The sequence below is a fragment of the Miniopterus schreibersii genome (genome assembly GCF_964146895.1).
Source record: "Miniopterus schreibersii genome assembly, chromosome: 8".
Lineage (NCBI taxonomy): Eukaryota > Metazoa > Chordata > Mammalia > Chiroptera > Miniopteridae > Miniopterus > Miniopterus schreibersii.
The window spans coordinates 33837418-33864198 of NC_138109.1; the positions used below are offsets into that span (position 1 = coordinate 33837418).

Consider the following 26781-nt stretch of genomic DNA (forward strand, 5'->3'; position numbering starts at 1 on the left):
TTGGGGAAATGCTTTTGAAGGAGAAAGGATAGCAGGCAGAGCGAGCCTGCAGATGTGACACAGGTGTGTCACCTGGGAAAGCAGAAAGGGAAAGAAGGAGGGATGGTAAAGAAGGCCTCAGACCACGGTTAACTTCTATGAAAGTATTGGCCAGGCTGATACAGTTGTTCTTGAGCCACGTTGCCCATTGGAGGAGCCCAAGTAAGGATGGGCAGGCACCAGCATCTCTGCTGTGCTGTCATTGGCTGTATCTGATAGGGTGGGCAGGCACCAGCATCTCTGCTGTGCTGTCATTGGCTGTATCTGATAGGGTGGGCAGGCACCAGCATCTCTGCTGTGCTGTCATTGGCTGTATCTGATAGGGTGGGCAGGCACCAGCATCTCTGCTGTGCTGTCATTGGCTGTATCTGATAGGGTGGGCAGGCACCAGCATCTCTGCTGTGCTGTCATTGGCTGTATCTGATAGGGTGGGCAGGCACTAGCATCCCTGCTGCACCCAGTCATTGGCTGGGAGCAGCCCAGGGAAGCCTGGACTCAGCAAACACCTGGACAGCAGCAGGGGCAGTTGCCTGTGCTCCCTCTGATCTGGGCTCCTAAAAACCCGGTGGTGCATCCCCATGGCCTCTAAGTGTCCTAAAGAGTCTGGGGGGTGGGGTGGGGGTGACTCCAGATCACTTCCAGGGATGCACGACTCTTCAAATAGCCTCTTCCAAATGCTTACTGGCATTTAGTTATTTAATCCAATTCGCCTGGCATTTATTGAGGATCCACAGATACATTTTCAGTACAAACTCAAAGACAAGCCAGACTCTGCCCTCAAGGATCTTAATCCTGATGAAGACGATCAGATATGCTAGATGTGATAGAAGTCATCAGCGGTCAAGGTGAGCACTCCAAGGGTTCAGAGGAAGGGGGAAATGTCCAGTTAGGGGTGTGGGTTGGAAAGGAGTTCAGGGAAAAGGTGAGATATGATTGGGCCTTTATAGGTGGAGTTTGACTCTGGAGGAGGATGGCATGTGGCAAAGATGAAGAACTGGGAAATGCCAGCTCATGCTTGAACAACATCGGGAATTCACTGCAGGCTGAGAGAAAACATGAAGGCGAATGTGGTGCGTACAGCTGGAATAGGGGACTAGAGCAGGTGAGGGATTTTTAGGCTGTAACCTCTAGCGAGTTTTAGAGACTCTTGAGCATAGATGAGATGTGACTTTTGCAGTGCTTGAAGGATGCTTATGTGGTAGCTGGGTGTAAGAGAGAAAGCCCCAAAGTCTCATGGGAATACAGGGGCAGGACAGACCAGGAAGTTTCAGGACTCCCCCTTCCCCAAATTGTCTAAAACACTGCAACTAGGTAACCCCACTTACCTTCCATTCTATAATCACAGAGTCATTCCTTGGGCTAAATAATACCCCCTTTAGTAATCTCTGTTTAAGCAATTTCCCTTTGATGAGAGGACACAGCAAGTCCCCTTATCAGTCAGCCACACCTTAGTGTAAATGAGCTGATAGTCAGTTTTCTACCCAGACTAGCAATTGTTAGAAGGGCCCTTAGAAATGATTTAGTACCATCCTCTCCTTGTTTTACAGATGAGACTATGGGAGTCAGAGAGCAGAAGTGGTGGCAGAGCCAGGCCTTGAACTACGATTTTGTCATTGAGGACATACTCTGTGAGGAGGGTCTAAGGCAGGGAGCAGAGGCAAAGGAAAGGCACTGCTCAAGAGAGGGGCAGCAGGGGTGGGGTGAAACCGAATCTGTGGGAAGGGCACGGGGGTCAAGAACAGAGAGCAGTCCTGCAGTTGAAAAGGCACTGGTCCCAGGAATGAAGACCTGAATTCTCTGGTTCTGTCACTAACTCTCTTTGTAGCCATCTCACTTCTCTGGGCTTCTTTGCACATCTGTAGATTGGGGGCAATAAGAACTTTAAGGTCCTAGACTTGTTGGGAGAATAAAAGAAAATTATAGATGTGAAAGTTTACTTTTGACTGAAAAGAACTACATGGGTATGTGGTATGACATAAATATTATCAGTAGGGGTAGACTAGGGTTATTATGATGAACAAACAAGTTATTTCATGTGACATGCTTACCCAGGTGCGAAGTAAGTGCTCAATAAAAATTAGCTGCTATTCCCCCCCCCCCCCCCAATTCTGTCAAGTGTCAATTTTATCCAGAGAACATTTTTGAATGTGTTTAGGCCTAAATGTTTTATGTCAAGAAATCTGAAGTCAGAGCGGCTTTTGGAGGCCGTGCTGTCCTGGGTGAGCTGCCACTTCCCGCCCCAGCTTTTGCTCAGGTTTAGGGAGCTCCATGCAGGGAGGCTGAATTTACTATTAGACATTGTCTCTCCTCCTGCACTTCTGTGAGTAGACACTGTTATTACCTCTGTTCACAGAAGACCTCAGAGAGGTGAAGGACCTTGTCCAAGGTCACAGGGCCTCAGTCACAGCCCAGAGCTGTCTGGAGTAGAAGCCACCAGGTTTAATCCCCACCTCTCAGGAGTGTGAAAAATGAACCAAGTGGGTAAAGGGCCTGGCACAGTGGTGGCCCGGCAGGGGCCTGGCACACAGCGGTTACTGTTATTACTAGCCCAGGTTGGCCCTGGGTGCGGGTTGCTGCTCCTCAAAAGCCTCCTGCCCGCCTGCCCTGCTTCATGTCCCCCCTCACCCTCACCGGAGGGCCTACCGCACACATCCTTAAGCTGAACACGATCTTTCTCCCAAGGTCAGGCTGCTCAGTGTTGCCTGGCTTGGGCTGCCTTGGCAACACTGCCTTGGTGGCCTCTTGCCTTCTGGCAGAGAAGTTCCAGGTTTTTGGGCTGCAGCCCTTGGCCCACGGGCTTCATGTACGGGGAGGACATTCCACATAGTTCTTTGGCATGCTTTCTGGCCCCCTACATTGTAAAAGCAAATTTCTCTATCAGTTGGCTCTTCCACATGCATTTATTTATTCATTCAAAGAACTTGCTGAATATATACAACACCACTGGCACCGATACCAACACCATCCATCGAGTGCTTATTGTGCGCCAGGAACCGTGGGAGTGCAAGGGAAGTCAGACTAATGGGGATGACTGTTGAACTCTCACTCCGGGCAAGGCACCAGCGGAGCACTTTGCGTAGTGACCCCTCCCATCCTCAAGCGGCCCTGTGAGGCAGGTGCCACCCCCCCCCTTTGTACAGGCCGGGAAGCTGAGGCGCAGAGAGGTTGAGTAACTTGCTCAGGATACACAATTGATCAATGCTGGCACCAGATTCAGACATTTTGGCTTCCAAAACCCAGGCTCTTAACCACTACACTGACTGCCTTCTAAGGTCTCATGTTCCTTAAAAGATGGATGTTTTAACATGTAGCTGTAGAAAGAAAGTACTTTTTAGAATAATTTAGGTCCAGGTGCAATTTCAGATGCACCGCTTACTAGTGTGTAAATTAATGAAACAAAAGAAGTTTCAACTATTGAGCACTGTAACTAATGCTCTCCTAAGTGCTATATAATATAACAGCTCTTATTTATTTTTTATTTTTTGTAATTCAGTAAAAGAGGTATTATTATTATTATTATTTCCATCTTACAGAAGAAGCAATAGAAGCTCAGAGAGGTTAAGTAACACTCTTTAAGCCTATGAGTCAGGGTCTAATTAGAAGATAGAAACCATACAGTAATTAGAATAGAGAAAGTTTAATATAAAGAATTGTAAACTAGTTACAATTATTAACTACTTTATTAACCAAGTTATTATTAACTAGTTATTTACTTGTTTATTAACTAGTTTATTAACTAATTATTAACAGTTATTAACTAAGGGGTAAAGATAACACTAAAGAATGCAGAAATAGAGGATTAAGTTGCAGTCTCTACCTTTAAGGCTGAGGCAGGGTAGCTGGGAAATAATAAGAAATATATATATATACACACTGTCTTCTGCCCCTGGATCCTGACACAGAGCTCCCAAAGCCCTATAATTTCCTGCGTGATGGAGGAGGTAGGAGTGCCTTACAGAATTCCTAAATCTCTTATAATTTTCTGGGTGACAGAGCATCTTTTGTTCTAATGATGCAACTCTTGGTGGGCTCCTACATGGGGCCCGGTCACCAGAAAGATCAAGCATGATTACAAGCTTGGATCTTTCACCCTTCCCCCTTATCTCCTGGGGATGAGAGAGGAGTTGCCTATGTGATGGAACCTCCATAAAAATTCCCTAAACTGTGGGGTTTGAAGAACTTCTGGGTTAATGAACACATCCACAAGCCAAGAGGATGACACCCCCCCCAACTCCATGGGGACAGAAATTCCGTGCTCAAGACGCTTCCAGATCTCATGCTGTGTACCTCTTCATCTGGTTGTTCACTGTATCCTTGTGTCCTTAATTTAATTCACTTCATTTTTTATATTTATTTTTCAATTATAGTTGACATGCACTATTATATCAATTTCAGGTGTACAACAGAGTGATTATGTATCCTTTATAATAAACCAGTAAATGTAAGTATGTAAGTAAGGTAAATGTGAAGGAGGGTTGTGGGACCCCCAAGTTACAGCTTGTTGGTCAGAAGTCTAGGTGACAACCTGGGACTTGTGACTGACATCTGAAGTCATGAGGCAGTCTTGTGCGGCTGAGCCCTTAACCTGTGGGTCTGAGCTAACTCCAGGTAGTTAATGTCATGATTGAATTGTAGGACACACAGTTGGTGTCTGAGACTTGGAGAACTGGTTGGTGTCAGAAGTGTTATGAGTAGAGGAGAGCAAGAGATATGCTTTTCATGTGCAAAGAAGGAATACATTTGGAAGCAGACTCCCGCTCCTAGGCTGAGGTTCAGGCCTCATTGGAGAAGGTGGGACTGTAGTCCACTGGATGGTGGAGAGGTTTGATCACGTGCCACCAGTGGGAAACCAGACCCTGGGGTGCCCACAAAACACTCTAGGGATTTCACATTTGCTGGGGAGCTGCCTTCTGGGCTGCCAGTGACACTTACTGAGCACCGATGAGATTGGGTGTCGCGTACATGCTGGTTGCTGTTCACCACAGGAGCAAGAGGAAAGAAAGCACATGGAACCAGGAGGAAAAAGCCCCTCCTTCCTGTAGTGCCCTCCACTGACAACACTTAACATGATGCCAGCTGGCAAAGGAGACATGGTCACAGGGTCCAGCTCCTGCATCACAAAGCTGGGCAATGAAGCATGAGTACAAAGCTCAGAAACAATACATGGATCACTGGCATAGTCAGTATTATCACCTGTGTTTACGTGACATTGAAGCCCCAGTTCTTTCTTTTTTGACCTTCAGTTTTTCCATTTCTAAACTGACAACAACAATGCTGGCCTCATGGAGATGCTGTGTATATTAAATAAAACAAGGTATTTATGGGGCTGGGACATTACATTAACTTTCAAGGTTCAGTGAAAGTTAGTTGCCTACTAGCCTATCTGTTTAGAGAACTGCAAGGTTGTAACACTGAAAGAGACTGAAGTCATCATCAAGCCCCTTTTTTCTAATTTCACAGATGATAAAACTGAGGCACAGAGAGAAATAATTCATCTCAGGTCTCAACACCTATCAGTGACAGAGCAATAATTAGGTCCCGGGCCTCCTGACACCTCTTCTATTTCCCTTCTTACTCAACTCTGCCACCTCGCAGTTGATATATTAATTTAGAGTGAAAGTGGGGGTGGGGTTGCTCCATATGAAATTATTTAACATTGGCTGGCCTTGTACTCAGTTGCACAATCAGAGAACTTTGTTTTGTTTACAAGGAGAAAAGGTTATTCTGGCCAATTCAAGTTTTTCCTTAAAGATCAAGTTAGTGCTTTTATTTCATTACTGAATTGGCAACATGTAACAAGTCAAGTTCATTAATAACATTAACTTTCTGACATGGAGAGGGCATAGAACTCATATCTCATTGCCATAGAAGTGTCCCTTTGGACTCCTCATTGCTATCTACAATTTCCTCCTGTTGCCGCTCCGGCATCTGGTAACAGTTTTCCAGCTGGAGTCGTCTGGGCGGGCTGCAGGCTCTCTCTCAGCTCTTTCGGGGTTCCTGCCACGGGATTCTCTTCTCTTGTACACCTTCTCATTGGGGAATTGCATCCCTAAGCATGGTTTCAGCTATGTCCTCCAAACCAATAATTCCCAAACCCTCGTCTTCAGGCCGTGCGTCTCTGACTACCTTGGGACTATCTAGTGCCTCCTGGGCTGTCCACATGCAAGTCTCCAGGCACCTCAAACTGTCCCTCCAACAACAAACACACCATCTCCTTTCAGATCTGCTGCTCCTGCCTCCCTGCCTCCTGGAGTGGCACCTCCATCCACCCAGTGCTCAGGGAGGAGCATCTGCTTGAAACTCTTGTCACTTCCCAGTGTACTTGTAGTTTTTGTTCCAACTGCCTGACGGACCTGCCTGGGCTGGTCTGTGCTGACCCTGCTCACTCGCGTTGGCCCCTCCTCATTTCCTCACATCTCCCAGGGCATCGAAGGCTTTCCTGCCCGGGGCCTTCATCCAAGCCCTTTCCTCTGTCCGTTGTACATCCGCAGGCCTGCGCCCAGAGCCTGCGAGGGCTGGATTCAGTGTAGGGCTGCTTACTGTTTGTGTAACCATATAAAAGAAGCCCTAACGTTTTAAATGAGTCACTTAAAATGAGTAAACATAAAATAAGGATGTAGCTTCATAGTGAAGAGTAAAAAGGGAAGAGGTTTGGTTGGAGATTATTTTGAAAAATGGACAAAAAAATTATTGTCATGCTTATTTTGTCTTCTATTTAACAGCATGTAGATTGCATTGCGATTATATGCAAATGGCTACAGTGAACCAAGAGTGAACCGAATGTTGGTGTCTTTGGTCTAGTTTTCCCATGACACTGTGTGCTAGCACACGATGCTTTGTTTACTTGTGACTTCTGCGGCATTATCAAAGCAGGGAAATTGGGTTAAATATAACAGAAGTCTCGTTAATTTTTCTTTGAGTTTCATTTATATTAGAAATGCTCTCCTTCAAAACTCCTATCATATTATTAACCTTTTTGATTTTTTTTTTTTTTGTCTACGATGACTAGCTAGTCTACCTGCCAGGTTATCATTTATCACTGACTCTGCTGTGTGATTCATGCACTTCTGTAGCATCATTTTCATTAAATTCATGACATCAGCATCTTTTATAAATTGTAGCATTACTACGTAGGCCATTTGATTGATGTATTCCGTGTATTATTAGATGTGGTGCATTTGGCGATGAAGGAGAGGCCTTCTGCCTATCTCATCCACTTCTCTGTCAGTCATAATCATTAGTGTCAAACCACGCACGAGTGCGTGTGTGTGTGTGCATGTGTGTGTATGGAGGGCTGCTCTGAGTGAGGGTTGCTTTCATAGGTGGTGAGGACATTAACGAATGTTCTCATGTTCAATCCCCGTGACCACTCAGGTACCGCACATCCTGTAGAAGTCTATTGCTCAGAGCTTACACCGTTTCCATATTTATTGTCCCACATTCCTCACACCAGTACCCAGGGGCCCTTATGAACTCTCTTTGACTCCTGAATCTAATAAATGTCCCTCATGCTAAAGGTTGGCCAAGAGCCGTTTGATTGTTTACAAGGGAGCCCCAGCCTCCTGGTGGGGTCCAAGCCACGGTCTTGTGGGACAAACAACACATCCTCTCTTGTGTTGCACCTTCCAGGCCATACTTGACATAGAATTGTAGAAGGTTGGAACTGGGATGTATTATGCCCCAACCAACATTTATTAAGGGTCTGCCCTGTGCCAAGACCTTTTCCCTGTGTTCTGGCATTGGACCTGCATAGCCGTACTGTGAGGTTGCTGTTGGTTCACCCCCATTTTAGAGAAGGAGCTCAGAGAAAGTGACTTATTTCAGGTCTCACAGCTGAGAAGTGGAGCTGGGGTAAGGCCTGTGGTGTTCTCCTCTAGCTCCAGGGTCTTTCCCTCAATTTACTAGTGAGGAAAGGAGGCCCAGGGCTGAGAAAAGGCTTGCCTGAAGGCACATCGGCTGCCTAAGGTTAGTGGCAGGACGCAAACTCTCTCCCGCACGCTAGTTCCCGGTCCATCTTCTCCACTTTTCTGCTCAGACTTGCTATTGTCCAGCTATTGTTTTAGGAAAGAAAAACAAATTTCATATGAAATTATTTAAAAACCTTCAGGCCCTTCCTTAGTTGCACAACCAAACGTTCCAATTTATTTACAAGCACATTTTTAAGTGTTTTTAGACTTCTAGCGATACATTTATTTCATTACTCAATTGGCAACATGCGATAACTCAAAATTCATCAGATTCATCAAACTTTCAACACCCTTTGACACAGGGACTATATTCCACGGAGATTTCATTGTCCTAAAACAGCCACAAACATTGATATGTGATCAAAGGGAAGGATCTGTCCACAAGCCAGGTTTTCTGATTCCAAATCCTGTGTCCTGCCCAGACTCATATCCTTTATTAGAGAAAACTAAGCTGTACTGATTAACATGATAGCTATAATTAGATAGTACTCATTACGTTCCTGGCACTTTTAACTTTACCAGGCATGTATTAACTCATCTAGTCCTCAGAACAATCCCATGAGGTCGATATTATTATCATTCCTGTTTTAAAAACAGAGGCCTTCACATGGGGATCTATTGATAATATTAAATATCCACTTACATATTTTCCAGTTTTTCTAAAGGATTATTTTCTACTTTTAACCCCGGAAACATCTACTCCCCGTGCAATCCCTTCATGTCCCAAGATGTTAATATACTATGGGTTGATAATGCATGAGGTCTCAGTTAAGATACTTTGAGTGCAAGTAATAGGACACCTGACTAGCAATGGCTTAAGAACTAGGCAGTTCCGGGCTGGTTCAGTGGCTCATAAAAACAAAACCAAAAACCCACCCCCCAAAACCAAACCAGCCCCTTTCTACCTCTCTGTTCCTCTTTCCTTAGAACACCAGCTTTTGTCTTCAGGCTTGTTGATTTGTGAGTTAAATAGAGCTACCTTAGCATTAGCCCTCAATGGCTATTTTCAAAGGCAGGAAGCCAAGGGAAGCCAGAGTGGCATCTCTCTATCCCGGGAGACGTCTTTCTCCAGAAACCCTCCAGTAAATTCCTCTGAATACATCATTGAGTTGAACTATGGCCACTCCTAATTGTAGGGAAGGCTAGGAAAACATGAACCTCTGTGTGTGTGTATGTGTGTGTGTGTGTGCTCACACACGACGTGTAGATGTCACTATAAAAAATGTAGGAAGGAAATGTCTGTTGGGTATTCAAACAATGGTTTCTATCATGCATGGTGAATTGTTAGTTGGATAATTATCTTTTAATGTGGTCTCTAGCGGGTACTCTGAATATTTCATTTAATTCTCACAAAGACCTAGAGAGTTTGTTGAGTTACGTGGTAGAAAGTCAAGATAAATGTGGCTACTTTGAATTCTGAGATGTCATAATTCTAAGATTTCACAACACGTGGTGTATCAGGATTCTTTCTGCTCTGTAAAACAACCAGCGTTCTTGTGAGGATTCTATATGACTATGAGAACCACGTCTGCCCTTGTCCTATAGTTTATTTTAGCTGAAGAGTGTAGGTAGAATAAAGGGGCCACTATAATACAATGCCAGAACCCTGAGACTGAAATGAGTAAAATGATACTCATTTCATAAAATGAGATCAATGATGAGCTGAGCCACCTTAAAGATAAAAGTTGTCCCAGGCCTACAGAAGGAAGAGCAGGTGGGTAAGAGGCTCTTAATATTATCCTTGAGGGTAGAGTGGCTAAGGACATCTCTGGGAACTTGGCCTTTCCTTTATGGGAAAGTGCCCCACACATGGTTGGTCTCTCCTGGGAGTCTTCCTAGAGGGAGAGTTGTCTCTGTGGGCTTGTCCTCAGAAACTGCAAAGCAGATGTTTGCTTTGGGGAGGCAAATGTTTTCTCTCCTGCCTTACTTTCAAAGACCAGCAGAAAGAATGTAAGATCTTGCCTGCTTGATTTAGAGGCCAATGTGCTGGAAGCCCCCAGGGCTAGCATGCCCATTACTACTCCATCTACTTCCCTGATGGGCACAGATGTTTCTTTTGGGCACATCTGGTGGGTGGGGGAAATGTGTCTTTTGCCCCTTGAGAGCTTGGCTCTCATTCTATGTGGTGGAGATAGCAAAAAGTAGCACACTGTCTGGGAACAACCATCTTCTCATGCCTGGAACTGAACCCAGGTGTGGCAATGAGAGCAGAAGGATGCGTGGGAGGACTGGGAGCCAGGGTTTGAGCGCTGACCTACCTGGCAGGCACGCATGCATGGAGCACCCACTCTGTGCCGAGTTACCACGCTAGCGGTAAGCCTGAAAGAAGAGGCAAGCTTCCCACTTCCACATCCAGTGTCCTTGGCACTCTCTATTCATGTGAAAAGATGAAAGGTGATTAACACAGAACACGTTCTGTATGCAAGGCATTGGGGTGCTGTTCCATTATATTGGTGAAGAAATGGAAGATCAAAAGTATTAGGTCCATATGCATGGCCACACAGGTAGGAGGTGGTGAAGTCAGGGCTCAAAACCTGAGTAGTCTGTCTCCAAAATTCACCCTCTTCTCACTTAACTCAATGAGCTCAGCTCAGAAGATGGGGACTCACTTGTCCAATTCTCTGGCTGAGGACCTCTGACCTTACTTGAGCACACTGGGGGCCACTCAAGGGTTTATATAGGGAGAGATATAGTTATATTTTTAGTGTTAAGAAAATCCCTTTGAAATCCTCCTGTGTGTGTGGCTTTGGATGGGTTGGTGTGAGACTGGCCTTCGGGAAATCTGAAGGAGTCAGTGTATCAAGGGCAGAGGCGATAAGGAGATAGGTTCATGGGACAGAGGATATAGAATCAGTAGGATTTGGTGAGGACTGGTTGGATATGGAAAGCGTGATTGGGAGAAAGGCACCAAGGGACATCTCAACCAATTGATTAGCCCTTATAATCAGCACAAGTCTTCATTCATGTTATACTTCCTACAAATTACATTGATTTTTGCTACAACTGAATGTTTATGTCCACACCCATCCCCCGATTTATATGTTAGAACCCAATCCTCAATGGTTTTGAAGATGGGGCCTTTGAGCTGTAATTAGGTTATGGAGGCACTTAGTGCCCTTATAAAAGAGACCCCAGAGAGATCCTTTGTCCCTCCCATTATGTGAGGACTCAGTGAAAAGCCATCTATGAGTCAAGAAGTAGGCTCTTACCAGACACCAAATCTGTCTGGTGCCTTGATCTTGAACTTTCCAGACCCTGGAACTGTGAGAAATAAATTTCTGTTGTTTATAAGCCACTCTGTCTATGGCATTTTGTTATAGCATCTTGACTTGACTAAGACAGCTTCCAAGCTTATGAGCCCAGTCTAGTCACCCTGACCAGTGATTCCTTTGTTATGTGGGCCTTGTTGATGTGTCTTTTGCTCTGCTCTGCCGCCATCTTCAGGGTACTAGATGGTCACTCTTGTCATCTGCTCCCAACTTTCTCCTGTGATGACAACAACACTGCTCCCCCCCCCCCCCCCAAACTTTGGTGGCTTAAAGTAATCAGTTTCTTTCTCCCTCACCTAATAGTTCAATGTGGGCATTCCTGGTTGGTGAGTAGCTTTCCACCAGGTGGTGACTCAGGGTTGAGTCCCCTTCAGTGTTATGGATGTTCCAACCTCTGGGGCCATGAAGTATTCAGCCAGAAGGTGAGCAAAGGAGACGGTGGAGTAGACACACCTGATTCTCACCTGCCCTTGCATGGTAGTGACATGTATCGCTAGTACATTCTATAGTGCACACTAGCCCCCCACAGCCACCTGGATGTAAGGGGACTGGCCAACATAGTCCCTGGTTAGGCAGCTGCTTCCCATGACAACCTCACACTATGTTATAGAAGGACAAGAATGAATTTTGGTAGAGTAGCCATCTGTGCCCTCCCACTCTAAGGCTACTTCCAGCCCTAACAGCAAGCACATAAAAGGCTACACATTAAGTCTGCTTTAAGGAGTTCAGGGCCTATTAGCCACATCACACTAGGAAATATGATAAAGGAGGCATGAAACCTGTGAAAACCCCTGTTGTACACATTAGATCAAACCATGTAGAACTGCTGTTTTGTAGATTAAGAAAGAGTTGAATGCTAGCGGTTTCATGTGATTCAGCCTAATGTACTGGGGAAGCACTTCAAAACATTTTTTTCTTAGCACTCTCGCTCATAAAATTTGGGAAAATCCAGCTTACTCTATACTCTGCTGGGGGACTCAAATACACTTTGGCCAATTAAAGGCTTTGAAAAAATCTTACATTGTTTACTTTCTTTAATCAGTGGTTTCCTAAGTAACTTGTTTAATCAGTGATTTCCAGGCCAATGTGTGTATATAACTCATTTTTCCCAAATGCCTGTTAAGCTCTCATAGATTTAGTCTTTTACCTTATGCACTTTGGAAACTTTGCATGGAAAACACAAGGGAATCCATTAGTGAATCCTTTTATATAGCAGAAAAAAAAAAAGGCTTTTCTCTACAAAATCCATGCTAAGAACATTGGTGGAAATGATAAGTGTTTGTTGAGTGAATGAATGACTTTGAACTATCCACATTACTCTGAGCCTTACGTTTTTCATCTGCAAAATTATGACAATAAATTAAATGAGAAGGCCCGTTTAAAGAGCTTAGGAAGGGGTACATATGTGCTCCCTCTTCCTTCCATTAGCATCCTGAGATTGGAGGAGGCAGCCTCTTGCCACGTAGAGGACACCCCATTCCAGCAGCCACATGTGGGATTGCTTTGGTCCTGACGTGCAAACATGTTTAAGCCCAGCTTCTCGAGAGCTCACATGGGTATTTGGGCCTGGCAGAGTTATTTTTATGTGCTCAAGAGAGAAGAAAATAAAGAGCAGCATCCTCATGTTGACAGGAAATGGCCGCCTGTGATTCTGGGCTGGAGGTGGGGGTGCGGGTGGGGGTTGAGTAAATGATCAGGCTGAAAAGTCCACATGGAATCACTTTTCCATGGTCTAATCTGGGAACCGGAACGTTCCGAGCTTGGACTGGAGTTATGGCTCTGGTTAGAGGACTGATTCACTGGGGCTAGCATGGCCTCTGGCAGGGCCGTGGACACATCTGTCCTCCCCCTGTCCTGACCTCCCGCTGGCAGCCTCATCTCCAGGCCTGGCGGAACCCCCAGAATGATATTTCTCCTGGCCCCCAGCAAGGCTCTTCACGGACTTCCAAACATGTGTGACTGCTTTGGCCATCTGAGCTGGAGGCTCCTCTGCAAGGGGGCCCTGCTAGGATGTCTTTCTCCACCCTGCACACTTGTCAGGGCTTCCAGCTGAGTCATGTACCTGGCCCTCCTGCAGGACCTGCACTCCCAGGGCTCTTTCCAGCACTAAGAGGAAGCAGGTCAGGGGCCTTGTCTGAGACTGAATGCAGTGCCTGCAGTCCAGGTTGCCGTGAGGCTGGTGCCTGCAGAGGTCCTCCTGCCAGCGGCTAGTGTGGCGTCCAGAGCCAGAAAGACCAGGTGAGCATCTTGACTTGGCCACCAGCGAGCCATGTAACTGTGGACAGATATTTTGCATTCTTTGAACTTCAGTTTCTTCATCTGTACAATGGGGATTGTTGTTGCTGTTTCATCAGTCATTCAAGCATCACACATTGTTCTGCATGCCGGGCACTGGAGACACAAAGGTGAACTACAGCTGCTCCCTGCCCCAAACAGGTGGCATTGTCTGCCGGGGGTGGGGAACCTTTTTTCTGCCAAGGGCCATTTGGATATTTATAACATCATTCTTGGGTTATACAAAATTATCAACTTAAAAATTAGCTATGAAAGAAGCTCCTAGATTTATGGAATTTGGAGTCCCACCTGCCGTTGCCTTGGCAGGGCCAGACCAAAAGATTTCGCCAGCTGTATACAGCCCATGGGCCAGATGTTCCCCACCCCTGGTACACAAAGAAGATTGTGAAAGTAAGTGTTAAGCCCCAGGCTAGGCATCTAAAACATGATGAAGTGGAAGGAACTGGGCTTTAAATTCAGACACATGGAAGCTTGAATTCTTGCTGACATTAAGTTATTGTGTGTTGTTGGGTAAGACGTGCTTTAAGGTCTTTAGCTCCCTCATCTGCACAATGGGAAGGTTTAACTACAGATCTTTTTTTCCTCTAACATTCTATGATTGTATGAAGTTACCAACCTAGAAATCAAAAGGAGAAATAAGTTATTTGAATATATCATTTGACGTCATATAATTAAACCCAATGGGTGCAGTGGCACTTACAATTCTGTCCTGGACTGTCTGTGGTGAAGAGATTTTGAGGAGTCCTGTATATTCTTGGGGAAAGAGCCTGAGGTTTAACACCCAACAGATTTGGAATCTAATCCCACCTCTGCCACATATTGGCTGAGTGCTTTTGGACAAATCACTCAGTGTCTCTGATTGCATTGCCCATTATAAAATTTGGGGGAAAACATATTTTTGTAAAAATCAGAGATTGCTTAGGTAAAGTGTCTGGCATAGCAGACCCTCACTACATGATCCTGTGGTCCAACAGATTGAGTCCTAGAGAGCAGGCTCTGCATCTGGCCCATTGGTTTTTGCAGGGCCCAGCAGAGGACTGGGCAGGAGCAGATCCTCTGTGTTTATTGAATGAATGAATAACTTTCAGCACTATGCTTTGTAACCTGGGCCCCAGACAAGTGTTTTTCCTCTGTTACAGGTGGTGCACAACAGAGAAATGGGAAGAACTTTAGATCCAGATAGAGGCCTGAGATATGGGTAGTATGGACCTTGCCCATTAATAACTGTAAGTCCTTGGGCAAGTCGTGGCACCTCCTGGAACCTCAGCACCCCCATTACCTCATATGCGAATTGCCCTGCCCACCTTGCTGGTTCCAAGATGGGCAAAGTATTTGTGACTGTGAAACTACTCTGTAACCCTAAAATGCCAACCACACATAAAGGGTTGTTGTTGCCAACAGTGTGCTTGCAGAGGGCCAGGAAACTGTTGGCATCTGCCGCTTGGCATTGGCTTGGAGGAAGGTCCAGTGCTCAGGCATGTGGACTTCTGGGACTTCACATGCTGGGAACATCATCAGGGGATACCAGTTGACCTCCCTCTATCTCCAGGGAAATGAATGTGTTTGGCTCACTGTCCTCGTGGACATTAATGAAGCATTACACAACACAAGCAAGACCTCCAGAGCATCCTAAAGCAATGCTAACTTTTGTCCAGTGCGTCATAGTTTACACACCATCTGCACACCTGTTATCTCAATCTTCCCAGTGACTCTGGGAAACAGGTACTGCTCCTATTTTATAGATCAGGGAAATGGAGCCCAAAGGGGTTTAGAAATGTGCAAAAGGATGCAGAGGTAGTTAGGGGCAGAGCAACCCAAGCATTCTGACTCCAGGTCTGACATCCTTTCATCGCTTTGCTTTCCATAAGAAAAAAGATCTTGATATTACCTAGCAAACAGAAAGCCAGCATCTGATATTTTACTATTCTCCGTGGACTTAGCCTGAGCTGGAAACATAATAGGTATTTAATATTAGAATCGTGGAATCAAAGAATGTGGCTTTGGAATCAGGCAGACCTGTCTTCAAATCCTGGTCAGCCGCTTATTAGCTGTGTGACCCTGGGCAAGGTACTTCGATTCTCTGGTCTTCACATTTCTAAGATGGTGAGAGTGAATGTCCTGCCTTGGGCTCTTGTGAGCATCAGCAGAGAACATATACTGTACACCAAGTACTGGGCCTGGCACATGTTAAGAACCTAGTAAACAGCAGGTTCTCTAGGTAACAAAAGCTTTAAAAACCGGCCTTTAAACCCTTTTGTTTGAGTGTAAAGAACGGAGGGTGATCTCGAGAATTCCCTTCTTTTTTTATTGCTTCCTACCCTTCTCTCTGGGACACATTTATTTTTAAAATCCATGTGTGCAAAAAGGAGGGAGAGTTCACACGAAGACAGGAAACCAGAGGGTACTGTGTTCTCACCCACTGTCATTCTCTCACCCACTCGTTGATCATGCCAGAAACACGCTCCGGAGGAAGGATGTAAGTGCACATTGACTGCTCTCTGTCTGCCAGATATGATGCTTCAGTTTTCACATATGTTACCTGATGCAAAATAATGAAGAGACAACTTAACACGGCGGAAGGATTATACGCTTGATTGTCAGACAGACCTGGTCTAAATGCTAGTACCGGCACCTTTTTTTGCAGTGGGAGTTGGAAAAAACACAGTCAACTTCTCTTAACCTGCTTCCTTATCTGTCAAGGGAGGTTAATCATCAAAGACTCATCACGAGGATGGAAAGGGATCATGTTGGTAAACCACCGCACATATGGCTTGGCACAGAGGCGGCTGTAAATGAAAATGCTGGCTCTCTTCCCTTCCTGTAGCCTACAGAACTTTTTTTTTTAAAAGAGAAAAATTATTGCCTATCACGGCTTCTAGAACTGGGCTGTATTTGCTGAATAGGGAGCACTCTTCTAGTATAACACTCTTGACACTTTGATTACCTAATCCTGCAGGATGAAAGAGTGGGGTGGTGTCTTTCCCCTTCGTTTTATCAAAGACATCCCATTGCTGGCTGGACTTAATTCATAGGCTGCAACAAAGAAAACTGCGCACTGGGAAGTGTGACTGTTCTCTCCTAGGATCTGTTTTCCCTGGAGCTGGATGGCCAAAGCTCCAGTGCCACCATGGAAGGACATGCCAGCTCAGCCTTGGGCCCCAAAGGCCTGTGCTACTTGGGGTTCCCATCTGGAGGATTGTTATGGGTGCAATTGTGCCTCTAAAACAAGACATGTAGAAGTCCTAACTTCGAGCACCTCAGAATGTGACGTTATTTGGAAATAAGGTCTTTGCAGATATAATTAGTTAAGATGAGGTTATACTGGAGTAGGGTAGGCCCTTAATATAATGTGACTGGTATCCTTATACAAAGACTGTGAAGAGGACACTATGTGACAGCGGAGGCAGAGACTGGAGTGCTGCAGCAACAAGCCAAGGATTGCAGGCCACCACCAGAGGCTAGGAAGAGGCAGGGAAGGATTCTCCCTCACAGGTTTCAGAGGGAGAGGAGGGCTGGAGACACTTTGATTTTGGACTTGTAACTGCTACAACTGTGAGACAAATATGGCAGCCCTAGGACACTAACAAGTTATTCAATGAGTAGATATTTCATCTCTATCTTAAATGTTCAGAAACTGAAGCACCTAAACTTCTTCAGCACCAACAATTTAGTATAGGACTCTGTAGAGGTGGTAGGTTTATCAAAGGAGTGAGTGAGTGAGTGAATGGCTGTGGCTCAGACAGGGGTGTGAATTGCACAGGATCCCATGGCTGTTGGAGGCAGAATCTTTTCTTGAACTTGGTGCCTAACAACTCTTTGCTCCACCAGGACAATCATAATAGCTACCAGTTAGCTCCTTGGTTATAAACCTGGGCTTTGGGATGTCTAAGCTTCAGTTTTCTCACTAGTAGCTTTTTATGTGCTCCAATAAATAAACTTCCAATAAATGTCAGCTGCTGTTGTTATTATTGCCACAACAACATTCTCATACACTGGTAGTAAGAGTTTAAATGGGTTTAATCAATTTGGAGAGAAATTTGACAATAAACAATATAGTTGAAGATGTATAACCAAAAAAGTGTACTCAGGTATATTTTCCAGAGAAAGTCTTGTACACATGCATAGAGAGAGATGAACATATATGGTCATGGCAGCCTTATTTGTAATAGCAAATTATTGGAAGTAAACACCCATCATCAGGAGAATGGAAAAAATAAATTGTGGGGTATTTCTGTATGTTCATACAATACAGTTGGCATACTGTACAGCTTTAAAATGAAGAAAATTGAGTTATATATATCAATATGGACAAATCTCAAAAACTCTGTTGAGTGAAAGAAGCAAGTTGTAGAAGAATAAGTGCAACTCGTCAAAGCTTTAAAACATGCAGAACCAGTATGATTGTTTTACAAGCATATATGTGATGGAAGAGTGAAAATCTGAAAGGGGACCACACACAAATGTCAGGACAGTGTTTCCCTGTGGGATGCAGGGGAGGGAATGGGGTTAGGGAGGGAGACATTAATTGTATCTGTAGCCTTAATTTTCAATGAAAGAGGGATATGCAGATGTTTGTTATACTTTTTTGATACTTTTTACATCCCTGAAATAACAGTAATAACAATAACAATGATGATGATGTACTTGTATGTCATTTCCCTATGCTTTAAAATAGAAAAAAAACAACTTTTCTCCCCATAGTTAGAAAATGCTGCACCTCTTTAAAAAAAAACACCTCTAGAAAATCTGACAAAAGAAACAAATGCAGGCAGTTGGCCCTTTTGGAGAGCCAGCCCAGTGTATGCATTCTTTGTTGGGATTCGGATCTTAATTTGGGTGCAGAGGAAGCCACTGAAAGGTTGTAAACTGAGGAGTGATCTCATTCTTGGCTTGCAAGGACTTCTGGGACTCGTTTCTTTCTCCCTTTTCCACCCTCATCTGCCTGTTCCAGCTTTGATGTTTCTTCCAGTAAGTTCACACTTCTGGTAGGTTCCTAGCTACCCTCCGCTGCTTGACACCTCGGCGCAGTGGCTCACGGTTTCCCTGCTTGAGACTTCTTTCTGCCCCTTCTTTCTGGTTAACCCACGCTCCTCCTTCCAGGGCGGCAAAGGCCATGCCGCTCCCAGGAGGCCCTCCTTGCTCCCTCGGGGGGGCAGGTTCGCCTCGGAACTCCCAGGGCCCCCTCTGACGTTGGTGTGTACCCTTATCCAACCTTCGTCTGGCCAGCCCCCCGCAATGAGCGTTTAGGAAAAGGGGAAGTGCTCTTTGGGCAAGCAGGTGTAAATGGGGTGTTTGTTCAAGTCGCCCAGCACCACTGCTTTCTAGTAATGGCTCACACGCTCAGAAAGCTGCAGTTCAGCGTGAATCAGCTCCTACGAGCCTTTGGAAGGCTTGGCTAAGACCTTGGAAAAGACACTCTGGGAAGGGGGTAGGAGTGAGGTAGGCGGAGGGGAGGAGTGAGGTTCAGGAGGAGATCACAGTGATGGGTCCGGACCGAAGACACTTCCAATCGCCACCAAGCAAGAAGGGGACTGGGTGGAGGACAACCTGGTCTCTTCATTCCAGGCCAGTGCTCTTCTTTTTGTTCCACCTTCTGTGGCTTGAGGAAACAGCTGCTCTGTGTCATCTTATTAAAAATCTCTTCCAATACTTGAAACAGGAAATGACTCTCCGGTTCTGGTAGTGAAACGGAGTCGGCTGCAGCAGGTGGCTTGGAAGAACCTCAGATAAGAGGCACTGGAGAACAGACAAGGCCCAGGAAAGCAATATTAAACTTGAGCAGGGTCTAAGAAAGGTTTCTGTAGCTGAGTCAAGTTAAAGCAAGTTTGGTTCCAAAGGTCCAGTGACCCTCCTCAACGTATGCACACATCTGGATATTGGACTGAATCCCAGTAGATCTGTCCTTGAGGATCATCTAGGGACAGACTTTTGTGCAAAAAAGAAAAGAATGATGAATTTTCACATAGATGATGCTGGCCAGGTGTTCATTCTTAGAAGACAGACTAAGACAGGCCATAAACAAGATAAGGCTTCCACGGCATCAGGAGAAATGTGGATGGTTGTTCTTGATTAGCTTTGAATCTCAGGGCCAGCCCAAGTCCTGGAACATGGCAGGTTTTCACCGAGGTTTGCTGAATGAATGGATTTCTCTGGAGAAGTCTCATGACTGGAAAAAGCCTCACCAGTCACGCCTCATATATCTGGGTTGGAAGAATGTTGGTGGCAAAATAAAAAACAAGACTTCCTGTAAGAGCTTTTGACATCAAGCTGACCAGAAACATGCCACATCCATGTTGGATTAAAACCAAGGAAAGGCTAAGTAGCGTTCTTAATGGTTAAGAATTAGGGGTTTTGGGGTTATGATGGTGGCTTTCCAGCGGTGTCTGATTTTACTGCCCGTCTTTTCCGTAGAAATACTCCCAAACACACAATAAGACTTAAAGTTGCAACAGTCTGGAAGGAATGACTTCCATGAATAATTTTCAGGTCTCTGGGAGGAATTCTCTCTGACCACAGCATTGATGGGCTGAAGTTGAGAAATGACTTACTTTGACCTCAAAAACAGAACCACAGTGCAAGGCTGGAATGTCCACCTGTGTACCAGAATATCTGGTTTCCCATTGCTTGGGAACAGCCTTCCAAAGAAGGCGGCTCACTTCTCACTGTTTCCACTGTCTGTCACGGCTCCCTCCCTCCGCCCATTTGGCAACTGTTACTCCCCAGCATGCGCCGTGATGAAAAGCGAAGTTGGCAGTGGAAGAGCACCAGAGGAAGGGCTTTAGGAACACAGAACTCCGGGGCAAAATGTTAAATTGGGGTTACTATAGGAGCTAATAATGTTTCTATCTACATACAGAGCAAAGAAGATGGATATCTGTGTATAATACCCAGTCTCTGAAGGAGCCGGAGCTGGATGGCTTCTTGGTGAGTAACAGGTGCTATAGACTGAACTGTGTTTCCCCCATTTCATATGCTGAAGCCCCAATCCCCAATGTGATGGCACTTGGAGATGGGGCCTTTGGGAAGTAATTAGGGTTTTGATGAGGTCATGAGCATGAGGATAGGGCCCTCATGATGAGATTAGTGTCCTTATAAGAAGAGACACCAGAGAGCTTTCTCCCTCTCTCTCCACCAAGTGGGGACATAATAGTGTGGCCGTCTGCAAGCCAGTAAGAGTCCTCATCATGAAAAAAAATCAGCCAGCACCTTGCTCTTGGATCTCCCAGCTTCCAGAACAGTGAGAAATAAATGCCTATTGTTTCAGCCACACAATCTACGGTATTCTGTTATGGCAGCCTGAGCAGACTAAGACAGTAGGAATTAAACTGCTCAAGGGCATGGCTTATTTGGTCTGTGAGGGGACTATTCCTCTCTAGAGGAACACTGATCACAGGGGACATTTGCATCATACAACTTCTGTTTTCTGTGGTTCTGATTTTCTGTTCATTAGGCATCATTCTGGAGGTGGATGAGAGGGAGTGAACAGGACTCTCTAGTCCTTAGCAGTTCCATTTCCATTGTAAAAAAGTTCAAGGGTATTAGGGTTTATACATCAGTTTCATGGGCTTGGTCAACCTAGGTCTTCCCCCATATATTGGAACATTCACCTTTGTGAGGCCTTCTGGGCTGGTCACCTTCCTTCTCTGTTAGTGTCCTGACTGCTCTAAAAGAGTGAGAGAGCCATGCTGTGCTCACTCCTTCAGCTCCCATTCCAGGTATGCCCAAAGGCAGACTACACTCTAACCAGTGATGCTGCTGCTGGCAATGATGATAAAAGGTAGGTTTTATCAATACTTTTGTGCCTGGCAATTCATTTTAAACCAGTGAAACTAAGACAAACAAGCTGGGGCCAAGGAAATGGCTTTCTGAACGAGATGATGTGTAATCATCTACGTTTTTGAATAATGGATGAAAGAGAGAAAAACCCTCTCTATGCTGTTCAGGCAGAGGGAACAGCATAGGCAAAGATTTGGAAGTTGGACCTAACAAAGTGGATTCTTGGAACTCAGTTTGGCAGGGCTGAGGCCAAATGGAGCACCAGCTTTGGCAAAGTGTGGGGAGCAGACAGTTGCTTTTGCTGGAGAGGTGATGGATGGGGCGCTCAGGGAAGGAGGCTGCAAGTGCAGGTGTGCCAGAAGCACCATCTCCCCCATTCTGTAGTTCTGCCAGATGCTTTTCTGGGCACCTATCCTCCCACGTACATGGCTGTGATTGATTCTCTGGTGGGACCAGGAAATGGTTTAGCCCAATGAAACTGGCTTTTGATGAAAGGAAGAAAATGCCATTCTGGACGCTGACTGGGTTAACGTGGACCCTGTGCCTTTCAAATGACAGGAAAAGAAGAGGTGATGTGGCGAGGTAAAAGCGAACAGGTGGGAGAAGTAAGATTTGTTGAGTGCCAGTGTGAACTGAGCCCTGTGGTAGTTGCATTATTCACAACTATCATTTGGCTTTTGGAACCTCAGCAGTTTAAAGCCCTACTTATAGATGAGGACGTTCAGAGATGTTATGGGGGCTCCTTGTCCAAGAGAGGAAATGGTGATTTGAACCAGGATTGTTTTGTCTCTCTCAATTGTCTCAGGCTGTTAGATACTTCAGGAGGTCTTCGCTGACATTCTTACTTGGTAAAACAATGTGCTGTGTGGGTGCAGGTGAGTTACTTAACCTTCTCTTAGCCTCGGTTTCTTAATCTATAGATCTGTCTTCTTATAGATTGTACCCATTTACTCCATTCCTCCCTTTGGAATCTTATAGAAATCTAATTTTTCTGAGTCATGACAATCATTTAAAAATATGAAAATAGTGCTCTTTCCCTGGATAGTCTCATTTCCAGGCTAAAAATTCTTCTTTCAATTGCTTATTTTGCCTTTGCTTTTGATTTTTTTGAAGTCAATCACATGGTTGTCCTCAAAAGCTAATGATAACTCAGATTTCATTAAAAGAAGTACAGTATCTGAATTAAAGGAGACGCAAATTTTCCTCTGGTCAGAATACCTCTGGAATCAAAGATTCAGCTCTGAGACCATGAGGTGTGAGGGAACCAGATGAATGAGTTTGTATTAGAAAAGAATCTTCTGCAGGACTGGTCTTGTTGACCAAAGGAAGTAGAATTAAAATGGGCTTCTCTTTACTCCTTTAATGCCAACCCTGGAAGATTTCTCCAGAGTGTCCTTCGAAATTATATCCTGAGAAGGCACATGAAATATCACACTGACATCCTAGGCAGCTTCAAGGCTATATAGGGACATGGCTGAGGAAATATGTGGTGGTGGTGGTGGGGGCTCTATATCCTGATGGAAGATGCAGAACTTTCCATGAGCTCTCATTCAACTGTTGGCAGCAGGTTTTTCAGCTGCTAAGCAGTTGATCAAGGGATATCTAATGACCATTGGTGCACGAACCAGGTTCTATTATTAGCTGGACATGACCTTGAGCAAAACCCTTTCTTTCTCTGGACCTCTGTTTCCTCCTTTGCCAAATGAGAGCATTGGATTAGAATCTGAGAAGGCCAATTGATTTCATCACGTAAACATGTCAAGTACACGAAACATCATGTTGAGGCGAAGTATGAGACTGTGCCTGGGCTCAACAATAAAGAGCTTTGTGAGTGATTAACATTAGAGCAGAAGTGACAGAAATCTAAATTGAACAACTGTAAATAAAAAGAGAATACATTGGCTCATTAGCAGGGGTGCCTGCAGGAAGAACTGCCTTCGGCATAGCTAGAGTCAAGGGCACAGTGGTGTCGTTAGGGCTCTTCTCACTCCATCCCTCAGCTCTGTCTGACTGTGGTGGGCTTCAGTTTCCATATAGGCTCTTCTTGGAAACAAACAAACAAAACCAAGGAGCTCTTCTCAGAAGGGGTTGGAAAAAGCCATTTGGGTAGAATACACCCTGTAGCTATGTACTAATACCAGCTATATGCAGGGGAGGCCGATTGGCATCAGAAAGGCCCCACATTCTCCATCACAGGATTAGATAAGGCCCTTACAACTCTTAGATTCTATTTTTTTAAAATATACCTTTATTGATTTCAGAGAGAGGAAGGGAGAGAGAGAGATAGAAACATCAATGATGAGAGAGGCATTGATTGGCTGCCTCCTGCATGCCCCCCACTGGAGACCGAGCCTGCAACCTGGGCATGTGCCCTGACTGGGAATTGAACTGCCATCTCCTGGATTATAGGTTGATGCTCAACCTCTGAGCCACGCCTGCAGGGCTTAGATTCTATTCTTATGAGTAAATAGCTCAGAATAAACGGCACTGCACTGAGATTCAAGAGGCTCTGCATTGGCTGTTCCGCATAATACAATCAGATGAATGACAGGCTGACCAACACTCCTTTCCACTCGCGGCCTCAGTTTATTCTTTCTTAAAGTGAAAGGGTTGATCTTGTCACCAGATGTCCTCTCAAAGTGTCCTTCCTCTGACATCTCAATCCCTTCCAGCAAGAGCCCCCTGGAGTTTCACTCCACCTGGCCCTGCGCCAAGCCTGGGCAGGGCCGGCAGGACTCAGTGCCTGTGCCTTTTCAGAGGAGGCCAACTCTGAGTCTGAGTCGGCTTCCTGGGTTAGGCTGGCAGGTGTCTGTGGTGAGCTCCCTGAATCCCAGCCTGCTTCTATCTTTGTGATGTTGGCTCCATCTTTTAGTTCGTGCCAACTTTGCTTTCCTGTCTTCACTGAAAGAACAACTCATCCCATAGATCTGAACAGATAGCAGACTTTAATAGCCCACTGAACCTGAGTTAATGATGTCTTGCCCCTCCCCATGAAACTTTTAAGGTGAATCACTCTGAATATCCACCCCAAAGAAACACGTTTGCAGATGGCACAGGGAGAAGGAATCTTCTGGATTCCAGCCCAGTCCAGGCTGATTTCTTTGTTTCAAGCTTTGCTCTCTCCTTTATCCCATTATTTGATGAAAATTTTCCACCCCTTGCAATCATTCCCCAGTTGCTGCTGGATGATTTACTGAGTGACATCTGTGTCCTGGCTCCTAATTCCTCTGAAGAATGTGGTTTTTTGATGAGTAAACAACTATTGCAGCTTGTTTTCTCTACCCCCCGTGGGACTTTGGGTTATTGGAGTTTGAGGTGCACCAAGACTACATAAACACCCTGGATTTATAGCCATGATTGGCAGCTCTTGCTTTGTTAGCTCATAGCACGTGCCGGGCGTAATGGTTTGATTTGGGATTGGGTAGAGGAACCTGGACGGCCTCACCCCAGACACCTGTATAAAACAAAGCTCAGCTGGAAAGGGAGGTGGTTACTCATCCCCCTGGCTCAGCACACAGTGACTTCAGTACTGGGAAATCAGCCGCGAGGCCCTGGCCAAAGCACAGTGCAGGAGACCAATCAATATTTCAGTCCTTGCTGAAGCTGCCAGCAGAAACTGAAAGGGAAGCAACGTGGACATTTTCTAAGTGCCTAACTCCAAATCTTGTTTCAATTTACAGTGTCCTAGGAAAGCCACAAACATCCTGATTCTATTGAAGAGAAGGAAACTGAGGCCAGAGGAGTGGAGCCCTAGTGTAAAGATACACAATTGGAAGATATCACACCTCTGCCTGTCTCTCTGGTCATCTCCCAAGGCTGCTCCTAAAACTCAGAGGGCAGATGATTAGGCAACGGGCTGAAAAGAGACCACACAGATCAGCCAGCCAGCCTGGAAGCACTGCTGGCTTAGAGGCCTTCGCTCCAATTCTTGAATTCTGTCAATCATCTGTAAACTGACAATGAGGCCTCCTGAGAGTGTGGCCGGGTGGGGCAGGAGGGGGGCTTCCCACGTGGCTTGGTGGCCCTGGCCCACTGCAGGAAGAAGGGCTCCTTTCTCCAGCCAACCCAGAGAGTCTTGCTCTGTCCCCTTCGCACCAACACGAGGCAGCAGAAAGCAGTAAACTTTCCGTTCAGTCTTCATTCGCCAGAAAAGCCCCTTTTTGTTCCACTTGGTTTTGTGAGTTGGGCCTCAGTTTCCTCATCTCTTTGGGGGTGATAATCCCTACCCCACAAAAATTCCTCACATGTTTTGAGACTATAATGAGATGGCGGATTTAAATCGCTTTGCAGATCAAGTATGGGCCCAGTTAAATTTCAATGTCTTCTCAGGCCTATGGTCTTTTATGCAAATTTCCTTTTAAATCTTTTGTAGAAGTAGGTGGGCTATGAAAAAGCAAATACAAATAAAAGAGATGATTGTTATAAAATTTTACCTGAGAGTTGTTCTGAGAGAACACTTTTAAAAACAATCTTAGAATTATAAAAAAAAAAAATTGGGACCATGATTGGATTGCGAGTGATACTCATTTACTTAAAAATACGTAATGATTACCTTCCATGTGCAGAGATAGTTCAAGTAGGGTATGTAGGCTTTGACCCCTTGAGTTTAAACACATGTGCAAGAGTGTACCCTTAAATTATTTAATTTTAATTATGATAAGTTCTAAAAAGGGACACCTAACCCAATTTGGAGGGTGGGAGAGAGTGATGTTTGAAATGAAATCTGAAAAATGTGTGGGGATTAGGAAGGTGAAAGGGAAGAGGAAAAACAATTCTAGGCTTTGGGAGTAGCAGGTGCAAAGGCCCTGAGGTGCAAGGGTAACGAGGAAGGTCAGTGTACACAGACATGGAATATTCATGGCTTTTCTATCTGTGAGGAAAAACAGTCCATGAAATATTGAGTAGATTGAAAGTATAGAATTTCATTTTTTAGCACTCATCATATTGCTAAATCAACATGGTCAGCTTTAGGATCATAAAAATGCAATTGGTGTGATTGTCTATGCTCATATGATGAAAATATTTGGCATAAGCATAATGAGATAGTGGAAAAAATTCATTTTCAGGAACAATTACTTAAGAACTAGACCCTCAAAAGTGAGTTTTCTTCTTTAATTTTCTATTTTGCCCTTGATGTCTGACTTTGACATCATTGGCGGGGCTGCATTGCTTTGAGACCTGTCCCAGTGTTTTCTTGCAGACTTGTTTCCATTACTCTTTCATGGCTCTCTGCTTTACAGTCAGGCTCCTCCCCGTCCCTCCCAAGCCCTGCCCCCCCCTGCTCCCTCTCCTCGGCTCTGGTCACTCCCCCCCCCTCACTTGTCTGTCCCCTCCCTCCTGAATAAAATCCCAGGCATCCTTCAGACCCACATGAAATACTGCCTCCCCTTGAAGCCAAAGCAGAGTGACTGCTCCACCCCGATGTTCCCCAAACA

At 45.2% G+C, this 26781-nt stretch overlaps 1 long non-coding RNA gene across 2 annotated transcripts; it reads left to right on the forward strand.

The window, feature by feature from the left end:
- Positions 1-520: 520 nt before the first annotated feature.
- Positions 521-25776, forward strand: LOC308560700. 2 transcript variants are annotated; one of them, XR_013999369.1, is made up of 4 exons: positions 521-884; positions 20427-20494; positions 22152-22221; positions 25027-25776. It is a non-coding gene; the product is annotated as an uncharacterized lncRNA (long non-coding RNA). The 2 variants fall into 2 exon arrangements; XR_013999370.1 differs by lacking the exon at positions 22152-22221.
- The last annotated feature ends 1005 nt before the right edge of the window (positions 25777-26781 follow it).